The sequence below is a fragment of the Fukomys damarensis genome, unplaced genomic scaffold (assembly GCF_012274545.1).
Source record: "Fukomys damarensis isolate Sample0158 unplaced genomic scaffold, DMR_v1.0_HiC HiC_scaffold_24, whole genome shotgun sequence".
NCBI classification, from domain to species: Eukaryota; Metazoa; Chordata; class Mammalia; order Rodentia; family Bathyergidae; genus Fukomys; species Fukomys damarensis.
In genome coordinates, this window is record NW_022900936.1 from 58,790,014 (window position 1) to 58,801,786 (window position 11,773).

An 11,773-nucleotide genomic window follows, 5' to 3' on the forward strand; every position below is an offset into this window, starting at 1 on the left:
AAAAGCTTGGCCCTTGGAGGGCTTCAAAATAATTTGTTTCTTCCTTGTTCTAGATCCTTATGATAAAAAGATGACCAGAAATCAAGACTTGGTGAGTGGAAAAACAGGGTTTAAATAAACTGTTGACATTTGTAATTGTGTTTGACATCACTTTATATAACTGAATTTATTTTTCTCCTCTATCATTTTCTTAGCAAAACTGAAACATACTTCCTAGAGAGCAGGTCTTGATGTAATCAAACGTGAGAAAATGGGAACAGCTAGAGAAAGTACAACTTTGTCATTGTAATTACCTCTTATAAACAGCTTTTACTCTTTCCTGTTTTATGTACAATGTGTACAGCAACAACAATAAAAATAAACAAAGACATGGTTATCCAATCGACTTGTTTGTGGACAAAGAAAGAGAAATGGTTAAGGGCTAAAATGTCTTTAATTAATTACAAGAGTCTTTTAAACCTTGTATTCAGAGGGTACAGATCTCTACACCACAGGTTTATTAGATTGGCTCACAGAATGGCCATCAAATAAAAAAATTACTTTCGATCAAAAAATGTACATCATCAGCCTGTCAGGAATGTTTTCACCCTGGATGACAGAACATACAGAGCCAGTTCTCTATGGTGCCTAGCATAGCTTCTCCCAAAGAGAAGACTATATTCTGCATAAAATGGAACATAGTTTAGATAAGAAAAAAAAGATGATTTCTTTTCAGTACTTTCAGGTAAAAGAACTAAGCTGGCTACAGAATCATATCTTTGAACATCTGCCAAGAGAAGGGTTTGCATCCTTATCTCACAACTCCTAGTGAAACAGAGTCAGCAGAGTTTTTGTCAGTGTGGAAATGCTCTAATTCTTAACCTCATGGTGACTGTGCATGACAGTATGTTTCCTGTCCAATAAAGGATCCCCCCCCAAAAAAAGGATAGCTTTGTGATACAGGGATGGGATGATCTGAACAAACCTTTTTTTTTTTTCTTTTGTTACTATCAGCAAAGTCAGGCAGATGCTAAGGATGAAAATCCTGGCTTCATGAAAAAGATTGCAAAGGATTCCCTCCCCTAAATAAGGAGAATTATTCAATTACAATTCTTAATGATGAGGAAGCAAGTGGAGAGCATGGTATATTGCTTTTTTATAAGAAATGTTGTTTTGTAGTTTGGGAATGAATAAGGTCACAAATATGACAACAACTGAATAAGTACTGAGACTCAAATAAGCAAAATATAAGGAAATGGGTACATGCACATACATCAAGAAGAAAATATTATCGTTAATTATTTTTACTACTACAGATACAATTATGAAGTTTGATGGTTCACTGGGGTATAGTGTACAATATATGAGTTAGAAAAATTCATAGGTAAACCTAATTCCCTTTAGAAGATGGTCTGTCATCTAGTTTATATGACACGGGAGACAAAACATAAGACAGTACATAAGAAAATGATGCTGAAAGAACAGAATAAAACACGCCTTTATTTTACCTGTTGTGTTTTTAATATGAATCTTAAAATAATGATGAAAAGGACAGCTGCTTTTCAATGTGACTATTTTTGGATATGGTAAAATATCTTTGCCACTTCCAAATAGTATAATGGCTAATTCCTATGTATCTTTATGAAACTTGCCTGAATACCAAGTCATTAGATGCATTTCTGACCTTTTGCTGATATTTTAATGATGTTGATGCCAAGTCAGGGTAGAAGAAAGCACTGATTAAAAGATGAAGAAAAAAAACCCCAATAGTTTGTATGTATTGTTTACACCATCTAGTCCAGCAAATTTAACAGATGCTCTGTTTGCTTGTGATAGTTTATTGCTTATGTTATTGTTTTTTTTCATGTGCATTTCTCTACTATCTTTGGCTGAAAATATTTTATATGTGTCCATACTGTAAACTATCATATTTTTCTAGAGATTTAGTGTTGTGGAGAAGCTCTTTTTTGCTACCGCAAGGGTTAGACACATCAATATTCTAGCTACTCACTTTCGAGGCCAATGCAAACTGTGCTCCTAAGATTAAATAGACCAGAGTAACACATAAATTCAGCTTACACTGAGGAAGTATGTTATTTAGTTATTCATATCCTGAATTTCTGATGAGTGTTGGACAGCACATTGCTACTTAACAATCACTGAGCTATAATTCAAAGACAGAAAAAAACTCTAATATAGTTTCTCTATAATATGCACAGAGCATTCACGATCTGTGGCACTCTCTGTGTGGAGAACCTAGCTAGGGAAGGATGGCTCAAAAAGGGTTCTTTGAACATTCTTAGAACACACTGGAGAAATAATACATACAGATATTGTTCTGCAACATACCAACTCCTTCTGCTCATAGTGTTTTTTAAAATATGCCTCAAACTATTATAATTTCTCCTTCTACAAACTTAAGAGTCTCATGTATCCATCATATTCTTTCCATTCTTGTCAATAAATCTTACAACTATAAAGTTTTAAGTACAGTGTTATGTTGGGCTTAAGTAGTTTTTCCCCTATCTAGTATGAGGTGGCTGCAGCTAGACTAGAGTTTTAAGTAGTCAGAGGGCTACCTACATTTTTGTTTAAAGATAAACAATCTTACCTAGCAGATGAATATGTCCAATAATGAGTATAATTAATTCTGTATGGGTCTGGAATGCAAATTATCACCCTATATTTGAGTCAAGTAAAAATGTGCCAAAAAAAGAGTTTTCCCCAAAATATTTTCAAGTCTATGAAATGTCTCTCTAGTCAACTAAACCACCTTTTGGCTTTTAGATGTACCTTATATTATGAAACACACCACAGAGAATTTATAAGCAATTATTACATATAGAAAATATGATGTCAAGATACTAAAGGAATATTGTGATATATGAAAATTAGGTAATTTATTTGAGTGGTTTTAACTCTAACATGTAAAAGTCTCCTGGTAAGCCTGATATATTAATGAATTAAATGCTATATTGTTTGTGGTTTGTTTCAAAACAACATGGCATTATAGCAGGAAACTGATAGGCCACAAATTATTTTACAAGTTAGATAGGAGGTACATTGGAGTCATTCTAGTAATCTATCTTACATTCATATATTTGAAATTCTTCATAAAATAAATTAAAAAATATATATTGATTTGAATTTTCATTCATGTATTCATTGTTTATGGACTGATTCGCTTACTGTTTCTATGTAAGGAATTGTCCAGGTGTAAAGTAAAAAGTAAATAATAATAATAATAATGCTCTTTTTGCACATTAGGTTAAATGAGCTATTCCTCTTCAGGAATAGTAATATTTATTTAAAATGTCTATGTAATTACACGTAAAATTTTTAGGTTAAATTCTAAAAGTTGGGCACAAGATTATATACAAAGTATGATTACAGTACATTTACAACTATATCCTCAGGGGAAATGAGAAAAAGAAAATATACTAAATGGTTATTAATGATCAAATTTAAGTAGGAAAATAATTATTTTAATTTTTCTTCACTTTACACCTATGTATTTTTTCCAAACTATTTTTATTGACCATGCATCATTTTAAAATTAAATAAATATTTATTCATTAATAGAAAAGATATACTCTTCTTTACCAAGGAGCTTTGCATTTACTAAAATGAGAAACTGCAAACACACAGCATTTCCCTAATAGTTTAAATCTTCATACCTAGAAGTGAAATAGAACCAGAGGAAAAGAAATGTCAATACAGATTTTATCTGATCATAAAAACATAAAGATCTTTCTGTGTGTTGGATAGAAATAAGGGAGGAACTGGCTTCTTTGAAAGCCAACAAGAGTGTGAAATTCAGGCCCTTTTGTGATGAGATCATTTTGTGATGAATGCAAAGGGAGTGACAAATTAAAGTTACCAAAAAGCCTGTCCCTGGAGCTCCTGAGGCTCACACTGTATTGGGTTTCTTTTTTGAGCAACAGAACAAATAAAGCATTAGAGTGGGGAGGCAGAGGGAGTTACAGTCCTAAAGTCTGTGGCCTTCAGTAGTGAGAAGGATATGCTCAGAGAGACAGAGATAAATGAGCAACAGAATCAGAAACAACATTGTGACAACAATGGATTATGTGCAACGGATATGGAAAGTCTGTTAGAAAGCTATCTTTATTACCCTAAGAGCTGATTTTCCTCGTTTTATGCACATTCATATAAAGTGAAGTCAAGAGTATAACTTTTAAAGGTTTGGCTGAATATGATATTCATGACTAAATAGGCCTGGAGTTGGGCAGAGCACAGTCAGATGCCAGGCAAGTCCTCCTCCCCCTTGGATTTATTTGCCAGTGCATTTAAATTCAGGTCAACCTGTATCAAACTCAGCTCTTTAGAGCTCTGTCTGACTTTATAATACTCTACCAATGCACCCTCAGTCTTAACCTGTGCTCTCCTGCCAGCCACTGAAATATCAATGATTCTAGGAGGCCAGGGTACCACACTTTTTGAAATTTTACCAATTTTCATTAAAAGACAAAAACTTCAAATTTATGCTGACTTGCAGCTCTGGTTTTGGTCTTCCTACTTGAATTGAAAAAATGGGGGTGACCTTATTCATATTCCTTAAGGGCATTTTTCTTTTCCATTTTAGGTATATGCAAGAGTAATCGTAACTGTTTTTTTTTCATTAAATTTATTGGTACATTTTAGGTATACAATACAATTACATATTTCATTGGGGTCTTGTACCTTTACATGATGTACCCTGGTTCTTATTTTTTCCCCATTCCCCTGCCCTCTTTCCACCCTCTCCACCCTTCCCTATTTACAATGAATTTGTTTCCATTTTTTTCTTTTCTCATATTTTTTCTTTTCTCTTCTTTCCTTTCCCCTACCCCTCCCACTCCCCCTACTCCTCTAGACCTTTTTTTTTTCCTATTTCACATTATCAATTATACATTTTGATCCTTATTTACACTTAGTTTTTCACACCAGAGAAACTAGTCGGTATTCACACGTGTGGCCTATTTATTTCAATTTAGACTATGTCCTCTAGCTGTATATGTCTCTAGTTTCCTGTTCTTTATGGCTCAGTACCACTCCACTTTATATATCTCTATATCTATATCTATGTCTATATCTATATATCTCTATCTATCTATCTGTCTATCTGCATACATACATACATATACATACATCTTCTTTATCCAGTCTCCAGTTGATGGGCAATTGGGCTGGTTCCAAATTTTAGCTATTACACACTGTGCCACTATAAACATGGGTGAACATGTATCACTGTGGTATGATCCTTTTAATTCTTTTGGGAAGATATTCAGCAGGGGAAGAGCTGGGTCAAAGGGGACTTCCAATCCTAGTAATGATTTTCACAGTGGTTGCACCAGTCTACACTCGCACGAGCTGTGGAGCAGGATTCCTTTTTCTCCACAGCCCCACCAGTCTTTGTTGTTGGTTGATTTGCTGATAGTAGCCATTCTTTCTGGGGTGAGGGGGTATCTCAGTGTTGTTTTCATTTGTATCTCTCAAATGAACAGCTGCTTTAACTTCTTTGTCTGAGAAATTTCTGTTCATTTCAGAGGCCCATTTTTGAATGGGGGTCTTTATTATTTGAGAGGTCTGATTTTTTTAAGTTCTTTATATATTCTAGATAGTAGTCCTTTCTCTGAGGAACAGCTGATAAAATTTTTTTCCCACATGGTAGGTTGTCTCTTAGCTCTTAACCCAAATGAATCAAATGCATTTCAAATTTGCAGAATATTATAGAATACAAATGGGTAGTTCAAAGTATCACAAAATATGTTTGGAAGGTTTTGTGTGTTTGCTTAATGCCAAACATTCAGTGTTCCACAGAGGAAACATTAGTGCCCTCCTTCATCTTATCAACCATTTTTGCACTCTGGAGTTGACTTTGAAAAAAAAAAAAAAAAGATTTCTACAGAGACTTCCAAAGAAGTCCCTGAGTACTTATACCACTGTATGCAACAAACTTATTAGAAGATATTTATCAATATTCATGACAATGGGTCTTGGAATTGTTTCTAATCCTTCTGACTGATGGTATTTCAAATGAACAGCCACATATGAAAGATATACCTTTTACAATGTCAAAGTATACTCAATTCAAATTTAGTACTTGAAGTTGTAAACTCATCACAGCCCTTAGGCTTAATGTTTTTCTGAAGATAATAGAAATATATTTGTCTTCTTTGTATCTCAATATTTTGGATTGTCATTTAGAAATAATGAAAGTTACTTACCAGCCAGCAATGTGAGGAATATCAAGTCAGTGGTAGTGAAACATTCTGGAATGAAAAAAAAATTGTATGGGGTAGGTATTTAATAAATATATGACAATGTGGTAATCACAGAAAAAATCCATTTGTTATTTTGGGACACTGACTCAGTGATAATATATAGAAAGTAAAAAGTACTTCCCTTTATGAATTAAAATGTAACCATTCACTGAAATAGTGGCTTTTGTAACTGTCTAAATGTTTGAATTGAGGGTCTCCAACCAGTTGCAGCTACTTATGAAGGACTTGCTGTCTGTTTCTGCAATTCACTGTAACTTGTATTGATCAAGTTATTTTTACGGTCAATTATCCATGGTCTGCTTAAAAAATAAATCAAACCATTGTAAACCATTAGGATTTGAAGCTCCATTTGAACTTATTGTGCTTTTAATTAAACATTTCTTAGATAAAAACAAACTGGTTTCTCCTTGTTTTGGATTCTTTGTTACTTGTGTTCTGAATATAAATATTGTGGCAATGGTGGGGAAACAAACCATGGATTCATTATCTCTGGTTTCATGAGTTGTTTCATGAGTTGTGCTGGACTTCTCCTTCATGAGTATAAATAAATATATAATATTATAATGCAAGTCTGGTAAGATAAATGCAAGGAATAAACTGAAATTCTGCCCTTTTCAAACAGAAACATTTATGCTGTTACATGACAACAAAACAATCCCAAACTAACATTTAAAAAAGCTTCTAACTGTAAAACAATAAAGTCCCCAAATATTATATAATCAGTATTTTCAAAACTGCTTCCCTGCCAGGCATGGTGGCACATGCCTGTAATCCCACACTCTGGAGGCTAACACAGGAGCACTACCATGAGTTTGAGGCCAGCCTGGACTACACAGTGAGTTCAAGGCCAGCCTGAGCTACACAGTGAGACTGTCTGAAAAACAAAATAAAATGAAACAAAACACCAAAAAACAAACGGACTGAAAAAACCCAACTGCCTCCCTAACAAACAGCAACCTCTTAATCATACTGCAAATGTCTGTTTCTTTTCAATGTCTCTAAAATTTAGAAGCCACACCCAGAGATCACCTTTAACACTTAATAATGCCCCACAATGAAAGCTTTGAGAGTGTCCAGCACGCTTAGTTTAAGCCAAAGGTGATTTAGAGAAATCAGGAATTTGGGTAGCTAAAAGTTACAAAAATGAATCATTTCATAGAAAAAATTTCTGTAGTTATCGTATTAGGACTCATATAAATAAAAGAAGTCTAAAAATAATTGGCCAGAGGAATTAAAAAAAGTCAAGATTCAAAAGATCCTGGAGCAGAGTACAAGAAGAGTGTATTTTATGAGAGCCAGAACCTTAAATATCTACCACATTTCATATGAATTTTAATGAGGATCACAAAGGTAGCTTGCCAAAAAATATGCTTTTTAAATAAGCCAATAGTCTACACAGCAATGACCACTGGAAAAAAACTTCTAGGAAAGATGTAAAATTACTTTTGGAAATTTGCTACTCTCATAAAGATAGAAATGGGATATTAGAATTTTGTCATTAAATTAGATGATATACCCACTGTTAAAATGTGATGAGCACAATGTGAAATAGGAAGAAAAGGGCTAAAGGTGTAGGGAAAGTGGGAAGGGTAGGGGAAAGGGAATAAGGGAAAAGAAAAAAAAATGATAAAGAAAACATGGTAGATCCAAGACCTGTCATGTAAAGGTACAACATCCCAATGATGAATGTAACTGTACTGTATACCTAAAATGTACCAATAAACTCAATGAGGAAAAAAAAAAAAAGGAAAGAAAAGTTCAGGTGTGCCAGCCCTTCCTAAATCTGGTTCCTGTGTTAGCAAAGAAAAATTGTAGGTAGCCTATAAGTTCCCAGAACTGTTGTTGCAACAGAAAATGAGGCATGAACAGACTTGGGTGGCCCACAGCAGACTTTTTGAAAAATCAATTTTGCCCTAGTATGTTTCAGAGAGCCTGAAACCCAACAAGATGGGAATGGAAGCTACTCTGACAATGGGCAGCAGGGAGTCAAGTTCAGACTTTTTTCTCTGCTTCATTTGGTACCTGATACCTCTGTCTTTACCAACCAAGAAAGTACTGGTCTTTCTCCATCTTGAGAGAGAGAGAGAGAGAGAGAGAGAGAGAGAGAGAGAGAGAGAGAGAGAGAGAGTGATCACACTGTAGAGACATACGTGGTATCATCTTTCCCTTTTCTAATTGTTTAAATTACATTTTGTACCGATGTTTAAACTGAATTGGGTGTTAGCTTGAGGTGGTCGAAGGTTATTTTGGGGGGAGTTTGTTCCGATGGTTTTGTGTAGAAAGTGTTTCAAACTCTGCTGAAATGTTTCTGAAAAGCTTGGTTCTGGTAACAGTTTGACAATCCGTGGCTGCTCATTCTTGCCCACGTTATTCTCCCTCTGAAGCAGGTTAGCAGGTTAGCATTGAAGGGGTATGGAAAAGCCCGGTGTGTTCAGTTCTTTGTTTCTTCTTCCCCGCCCTTTGCCCCCACCCCTTTCACTTGCTCACCTCTTTTGTTCAGTATGTGTAATTTGAAGCTAATGTGTACTACTGGTTATCTGATTAGAGCCACAGATACAGAATCTGTATTGTTCTTACTGAAACACAGCATGGAATTAACATTAAACTTAAATAAAAAAACCTAAATTAAAAATGCAAAAAAAAATTTTGAAGGTGGTATGGCACTAAGTTTCTTTTTAGAAAAATAAAATCCAGGCAATGGATTTGAATATTAGGGTACTTGAATAACTTCCCAGATAGAGAACTATGTATATAGAATAAAGCTTTGGCTATTGAACGTGATTATTCATCATGTTAAAATTATATTATAAAGAATGCTCTTATATTTTTCAGAAATGTAGAAAGTATTTATAAAGCTGCTACTAATGATTCTATCTGAAAAAGCAAGTTAGTGTTTGAGGTTCTTGCAACATTAGAAAACACCTACCCTACTGCCAATAGCAACAAGAAGAGAAAGGAGATACAATTTTTTAATAAGTGCATAGCAATATTCAAAGTTGCATGTTGCAATCCAAAATTAGCTTTAATAGATGTAGAAGGACATTAAAAATATATGTGTGTGTATGATTTTGTGGTTAAACACTACAGTATTCTAAACCTATTTTTATTTCATTATTTTTACATAAATCTCTGAACTATAGATTTTTTTAAAGGAAAAAGATGAAAGGAAATGTATTCATAAAACATTTTTGAAGCACAACATTAGGTTATTTATTTGAGTTCATTCTGTTTTTCTGGTGTGGGAATTCACTGCTATGAACTTTCCTCTTAGGCCTGCTTTCCCTGGGTCCCACAGGTTCTCGTATGTTACACTGGCATCGCTTTATTGTAAAATGGGCTAATTTCTTTTTTAATTTCATCAGTGACGCACTGATTATTCAAGAGAGTATTGTTTAATTTACATTTGCTGTATAGTTTATGTGGTTTCTTTTGCCATTGATTTCCAGTTTCACTGCACTATGATATGATAATATGCATGAGATGATTTTACTGTTTTGCATTTACTTAAGCATGCTTTATGGGCTAGTATGTGGTCTCTTTTGGAGACAGTCCCATGTGCTGCTTTGAAGAATGTGTATTCTGTTGTTTTTGGACAGACACTTGGTAGAAAATTGCAGTGGTACCTCAGTTCATGAACTTAATTTTTTACATTATTCTGGTCGTGAACTGAATCACGTTTCCCCATAAGGTCAACACTGAACTAGCCATTGAATTTAATTTGATTCATTTCCAAGACTCATAGAAAGATTTAAACTCCTGAACCAAGGTGCTACTGTATTAAGTCCATTTGTTCAAAGGCTTGTTTAAACTCTGTTATTTCTTTGTTGATTTTTTTGTCTAGTTGATCTGTACATATATGACAGTGGTATATTGAGTCCTTACTACTACTGTATTAGTTTATTTGATTTTTTATGTCCCTTACTGTTTGTTTTATGAAGTTTGCTATGCTGCTATTTGGTGTGTAAATATTTGTTAATTTTTGCTGTTAAATTGTTTCCTTCAATAATATGTAGTAATCTTCTTTGCCTCTTTGGATCAGTCTTAGTTTGAAATCCACTTTCTGAAATTAGGGTAGCAACTCCTGTTTTTTCTGAGCTCCAAATGTATGGAAAATTTTCCATCCTTTGATTTTTATTCTGTATCTTTTTAAATTAAATGTGGTTTTTGTATATTGCACATTATTGGGTTTTGATTCTTGATCCAGTTTGCTGATTTGGGTCTTTTGATTAGAGAATTGACACCTTTCACATTGCAAGTTATTACTGAGAGGTACTGACTTATTTCTGTCATTGCATTGCTGTCCTGTTTTTGATTTCACCACCTCCTCTGCTTAGCTGATCATGGTGTAAGAACTATTCATCCTTTTTGATTGAGTAACATTGTTGGGTTCTTTGTCTTTTTCTAGGATATCCTTCAGAATTTTTTGTACTGCTAGTATAGTGGTCATGAATTTCTTGACCTTATTTCTCCATTAATTTTTTTGGGGGGTGGTTGGGGATTAAACTCAGGTCCTTGAGCTTGCGAGGCAGGCGGCAGAATCACTGAGCTAAATCCCCGGCCCAATTCTCCATTAATTTTAAAGGAGAAATTTTCAGGATATGTAAATTGGGGTCAGAAGATATCTTTTAGGCTTGAAACACTTCACTTAAAGCTCTCTTGGCCTTTAATCTGCTGTGATTCTAATGGATTTACCTCTGTATATGATTTGTTGCCTTTCTGTAACAGATTTTAAGATTTCATCCCTGTGATGGCTTCTGGAATTTTTGTGGTATAGAGATGTTCTTTTCTGGTCATGACTATTTGGTGTTCTATATGCCTCCCTTATCTGTACATTTATTTGTTTCCCTCTATTTGGTAAATTTTCTGCCATTATTTCTGTGAACAGGTTTTTCACGCTATTTGGGTTATCTTCTGATTTTCCACCTATTTCAATTATTCTCAGATTAGTCTTCTTTGCCTTGTCTAGTAGTTGTTGGATCAATTTTTCATTTTCTCTTGCTATTTTTAAGGATGTAGAAAAACAAGAACAATCCAAACCCAAAGCTATTACGAGGAAGGAAATTTTAAAGTTACATATGAACTCCAAAAGCTGAATCAAGAAGATATAAAAATCCTGAATAAACCAGTATCAGTCAGTGAAATCAAATAAGTACTAAAAACAAAACAAAATGAAACAACACCCCCCAAAAACAACTACAATTAAGAAAAGTCCAGATTCTCATGGATTCACTGGCAAATTCTAAAAAAAACTTTTGATAAGATCCAACTCCAGTACTTCTGACACTCTTTAATGAAATAAAAAGGGAAACAAGGATACTGGCAAAGAGAATGTACAAAATCATAAAAAAGATCATACATCACATCCAAGTATAATTCATTTCAGGGATGCAGGAATGGCTCAACATACACAAATCAATAAATGTAATACATTACATAAACAGAAGCAAGGACAAAAAAAATCACATGACCCTCTCAGTAGATGCAGAGAAATCACTTGACAAAATCCAATA

The 11,773-nt window shown here is 34.2% G+C and overlaps 1 protein-coding gene across 2 annotated transcripts in view; it reads right to left on the reverse strand.

Moving 5' to 3' along the window:
* The window catches only part of Zbtb20 (zinc finger and BTB domain containing 20), a 357,321-nt gene extending 351,096 nt beyond the window's left edge, over positions 1 to 6,225 (reverse strand). The window contains exon 1 of one of the 2 annotated variants that reach the window (XM_033755905.1): positions 6,207 to 6,225. The gene's annotated coding sequence lies outside the window, so the exon portion shown is untranslated. The remainder of the gene's footprint in view (positions 1 to 6,206) is intronic. The other variant, XM_033755904.1, reaches the window with a different exon arrangement.
* Between the last annotated feature and the right edge of the window lie 5,548 nt (positions 6,226 to 11,773).